Source organism: Garra rufa, chromosome 6, assembly GCF_049309525.1.
Source record: "Garra rufa chromosome 6, GarRuf1.0, whole genome shotgun sequence".
Classification (NCBI taxonomy): Eukaryota; Metazoa; Chordata; class Actinopteri; order Cypriniformes; family Cyprinidae; genus Garra; species Garra rufa.
The window spans coordinates 9,237,200-9,243,199 of NC_133366.1; positions in this window are offsets into that span (position 1 = coordinate 9,237,200).

Genomic DNA, 6,000 nt, shown 5'->3' on the forward strand with positions numbered 1-6,000 from the left:
TAAAGGGATTCAGGTCGACTGTTGAAATCATGGTTGAGTATCTGAAGCATCTATTCAAAACATCCTCTCCAGAATAAAGCCATATTTTTGCGAAGAGCGAGGCTGACGACACACACATGGGCCTGAATGCATAAAATATGCAAAGTCTCTTCTGCTTGCCAAGGCTGCATTTATTCAATAAAAATACAATAAAAACAGTAATATTGTGAAATAATATTATCTTTTAAAATAACTGTCTTGCTTGAAAAAGTTTTTCTCATAATTTCGATGTTGTATCTTGCAATTCTGACTTTTTTCCTCAGAATTCTGATGTTTTTCTTGCAATTGCGAGTTTATATCTCAGAATTGTGAATTTTCAAGGGGAGAAAAAAAAGACCATTTTCTTTTTACAAGTGTATATCTCACACTTCTGACTTAATAACTCGCAATTAAAGTCAGAATTGCAAGATATCATAATTCATAATTAATAACTCATAATTTTTCCTCATAATTTTGAGATTATATCTCACACTTCTGATTTAAAAACTCACAATTACATATTAAAAAGTCAGAATTTCAAGATATAATCTCAAAATAATAAGAACTCAGAATTGCAAGTTTATTTCTCACACTTCTAAATTAATAACTCACAATTACGTTATAAAGTCAACGTTTTTCTCATTATTTCAATGTTATATTTTGCAATTCTATTTTTTTTCTCAGAATTCTGACGTTTTTCTTGCAATTGCAATTTTATATCTCAGAATTGTGAGACATCAATTTCAAGGAAAAAAGAGACTATTTTCTTTTTGCAAGTGTATATCCCACACTTCTGACTATAAGTGCAAGTCATTAAGATATAAACTCGCAATTCTGAGTTTTTCCTCATAATTTCGAGTTTATATCTCGCAATTCTGACTTTTTTCTTTCCATTGCGAGTTTATATCACAGAATTGCAATCGAAATTTGAGAGAAAGAGTATTTTCTTAATGCAAGTGTATATCTCACACTTCTGACTTAATAACATGCAATTCAAATCAGAATTACAGTAATATTGTAATATTTCACAAAACAGCAATTTTGTGAATTATTGTAAAAATTACTGTATACTGTCTATTACTGTAAAATGATTGTAAATTACTGTATATTATTACAATATTTCTTGCAATTGTGATTTTATATCTCAGAATTGTGAGACATCAACTTACAATTGCAATTTCAATTTAAAAGAGACTATTTTCTTTTTGCAAGTGTATATCTCACACTTCTGACTTTAAGTGTGAGTCATTAAGATATAAACTCGCAATTCCGAGTTTTCCCTTACAATTTCGAGTTTATATCTCGCAATTCTGGCTTTTTTTCTTTCAATTGAGTTTATATCACAGAATTGCAATCGAAATTTTGAGAAAGAGTATTTTCTTACAAATGCAAGTGCATATCTCACACTTCTGACTTAATAACAATATTGTAATACTGTAATATTTCACAAAACAGCAATTTTGTGAAATAATTAGTGGTGGGCCGTTATCGGTGTTAACGTGCTGCGTTAACGTGAGACTCTTATCGGGCGATAAAAAAAATATCGCCGTTAATCTATTCTCAAAGTTGGGTTGGGAGCTGGGTCTAAAATACGCAAGATATGATGACTTTAACCTTGATATTTTAGCGCGGATGATGTATACTAGAGGATGGATACCCGAGCCGAGCCCGACGGTACCCGACGGAACCCGACGGGCCGGGCCGGGTTCGGACAGATATTTAGAAAGGATGCTCGGGTTCGGGTCGGGCTCGGTTTCATCAGCGCGATAGTGCGCCTGTGTTATAACGGCGCTTTTTGCCCCGGTGTGCACTGATGCGCTCATCTGTTGACATTTCCGAACGCCTTCCTACAGTTGCTTAATAAAAGCAGGCTTTCCACACAAAAAACTGCACGTGTCATTAGTATGAGAAAAAAAAAAGATTTTAACTGTGTCGGGCTGGGATCGGGCTCGGACATAAATATCTTAATGCCTGTCGGGTTCGGGTCGGGCTCGGTTACTGCTCTGTCGGACGCGGGCCGGGCTCGGACAGAAAAATGCGGCCCGATCCGCACTCTAATGTATACCTAGTCTAATTGAACTGTAGGGGGCGAGAACGAGTCTCCAACTTCTGTGAAATGACCACATCAAATGAGACGTGCATAGTCTGCAAACATGGATGCAGTTATGAAGCCGCTTCAGGGCAGGTGCGTTCTTAGACCCTTTTTACTGGGGCACGCGCCCCAGTGAAAATCTGCTGTGCCCCAGTAAAATCTCAAGTTTGAGTTATAATTTACTTTGATAATCCCGAAATAAAGACATTAAACTATATGCAACAACTGAATTGACGCTTCTAAAAGCAACGCAGTTTAATGGAAGACTATGCACGCAGATAGGCTATTCTTTCCCGTGCGCGTCTCTGTGTACTGTATTTAACGGCAACGCGCACGTCGTGCAGCCTTTTGCGCAGAAGTACTTGGTTACACAAGTTTGTATAGGTAATTATGTTGTAAATGCAATTGTCAAGCAGTTTGTGATGCATTTTGGAAACAGGAGATGAGCGCCTGGTCTAATGCGCCACCTGGCCCGTTCTCGAAGACTTACTTTTAGTCATTATTTGGGTAGCACGCATATTCTGAATGCCTTCATCAGAATTCAAATTAGCCATTTTAATCTAGATTAATCTAGATTAATTCCAAGATTTAATCTAGATTAATCTAGATTAAAAAAAATAATCTATGCCCACCCCTAGAAATAATATTATCTTTTAAAATAACTGTGTCTGGCTAGATTATTTTTTAAGATGTAATTTATTCCTGTGATGCAAAGCTGAATTTTCACCATTATTACTTCAGTGTTGAATCCTTCAGAAAAGATTGTAATATGCTGATTCGCTCCTCAAGAAACATTTCTACCAGTGTTTTTTTTTTAAGAATTCTTTGAAAATAGAAAATGCAAAAGAACACAATTTATTTGAAAACTGAAAGGTAACATTATAAATGTCTCTAATGTTACTTTCGATCAATTTAGTGCCCTTTCATTTCTAAACTCACACCTCTGCTTGAGCCAAAGTTGCTCAGAGAAACACATTGCAATTTGGTGCTGCTAATGCCACAAAAATGACACGCTGCGTGTGGTTTTTCACTTTTAAATAACAGACTTCAAAAGCAGCCTCCCCTTTTAAAATCTCTCACACACCGTATCAGACATCAGATTCAGAAACAAAAAAGACGCATTCAAACGCCGAAAACAGCCCATTAGGCAAAGACACGTTCACCTCTCGACTTTAGCTGGGAATAATACAGCATGAAGAGATGGTTTAGAAAGCTCCTGTAAGCCTGTGTGTCAATAACATTGACTTCCCATACAGAGAAAGTCAAGCAGAGATGGCGAGATAATGATTTGCTATGCTTACCTTACAGACGGAGAGATGTGACTCTACTTTTGCTCTTTATGATGTGCCGTTTGACAGATGAGTTTAATAAAGAGGCTTGCGGGTAATGACCCAGCGGAGGCCCCAATCTGACAGGTGTTACAGGAGAAAGGCGTAATGCGGAGAAGGGTCAAGATCGGATGCGCTGACAGATGAGCATTCAGTCCACTCCGTCATGGACAGCCACAACAGGTCACGCTACCCTCGGCCTATATGGCAAACACATAAGACGATCAATAGTCAGGAATAAATTGATATTGTGCCATTTTAGCACACTGCAAACAAATATTTTTGTAAATAAAGCAACGGTTATTGGAGCATGTTTTATAAGAAAATACTGCCACAGTCTTGCTACTTCAAAATTTCATCTTTAATTCAAAATATTTGAATTAGCTACGTAATGTCAATATAATTTATTTTTCGTTGTACTTAAAGTGATAGTTCACCCAAAAAATTAAAACTTGATGTTTATCTGCTAACCCCCAGGGCATCCAAGATGTAGGTGACTTTGTTTCTTCAGGAGAACACAAATGAAGATTTTTAACTCAAACCGTTGTAGTCTGTCAGTCATATAATGGCAGTCAATGGTTACCAAATCTTTAAGAGTAAAAAAAAACATACACAGACAAAACCAAATTAAACCCTGCGGCTTGTGACGATACGCTGAGGTCTTAAGACACAAAACGATCGGTCTGTGCAAGAAACTGAACATTTAATAAAATCAAAGCAAACATTTACCAGATATTATTAAAGGAGACCTATTTTGCCACTTTTTACAATATGTGACCACAAACCAGTGATAAGGGTCAATTTTCTGTAAATTGAGATTTATACATTTATACATAGATCATAAATAGGCTTTCCATTGATGTATGTATGGTTTGTTAGGATAGGACAATATTTTGCTGAGATACAACTACTTGAAAATCTGTAATCTGAGGGTGCAAAAAATCAAAATATTGAGAAAATTGCCTTTAAAGTTTATCTTTACTTAATATCCCTATGATTTTTGGCATAAAATAAAAATGTATCATTTTTACCAACACAATATATTGCTGGCTCTTGCTACAAATATTCTTGAGCTATTTATGACTGGTTTTGTGATCCAAGGTCACATATGTAATATCAGTCTCAGGTGTCATCAGAATGTGTCTTTGAAATTTCAGCTCAAAATACCCCACACATCATTTATTATGTAATTTCGAAAATGCCTATTTTAAGTGAAAGCAGAAATACACTGTTTTTGTCTCTTTAAATAAAAATTAGCTACTGCTTTGTGCTCCCTTTTATAGAAAAGGGCTCTGCCTTTACAGCTCGTAATGCACATACTCTACTAAAAAAAACCCCATCTGTTTGGTTTTGATTATCATGTCTATCGCACTTAAACCTTATTAGTTTAAACTTCTCATATAGGGTTTTCTGAGCGCACACATCCAAAGCACGTTCACAAAAAGTGAAATCACACGGCATGTGAGTACTAAACTAAGTTCTTTCACGTCTTATTGCGCTTAAACTGTCAAATACACACAAGCTCATGTTAAAAACAGATGCAAATTACAAAAACAGTCGGTTATGTCTGTGAAGGTAAATAGCTGGGAGACAAATCATGTTTCTATGTTGTTTATAATAGATCTGTGTGGCATCAGCATAATATACAGTAAATAAATAAATAAATCCACTGCTCTTTTGTCTCCTCTTAGGTTGGGACTCTAAATAGTGTTCTGTATTCATCTGTGCAACCAACCAACAGAACAGTTAGCATGCTTTGCTTGAACTTTCTGCATGACATTGGAACCAGTACACCTTTGTCGCTTGTGAAAACAGAATGGCGGCGCTGTGGGTGGAAACGTGTCGATTAAGGGGCGATAATATTATAATAAGATCCTTTTTCATACGTCAATGGGGGAACGAAATATGACATGCTTGAAGAAAAAGGCTTACCAAAACAAAGTTACTGGGTTGTCTTTTTTAACGCTTTCTGGGTTGGTAGATGCACCAGGGACCCGATTATAGGACCTAAACACCGAAAAAGTCGCATTTTCATGATATGTCACCTTTAATGCTATAAAAGTCAGAATTGTGAGATATAAACTCACAATTCTGAGAAAATATTAGTCCCTCATAATTGCAAGATATAAAGAAAAAAAGTCAAAAGTTTTTTTTAAGCTTGCAATTCTGACTTTATTTCTCGGAATTGTGAGATTATATCTCACAATTTTAAGAAAAAAGTCAGAATTGTGCGAAAAATTGCTAGCTGTAAACTTGCATTTGCAAGAAAAAAGAATTGTGTTTTAGTTCCCTCACTCCAGAATTGTGCAAAATTGCAAGCTATAAACTCGCATTTGCAAAAAAAATAAATAAATAAATAAAAAATTGCGTTTTTTAGTTCCCTCGCTCCACAATAAATCATTTAAATTTAACAGTCTTTAGAACAGAACAGAACATTCTGGAAAACATGAATACTATAAACTACTATTTGATGTCTAATCTAGTTTACTACTAAACGTCTCAAACAAAACTCTCATTTAAAGATTTGATGCCACTAACCTTGAAAAACAAATCTAGTACCAG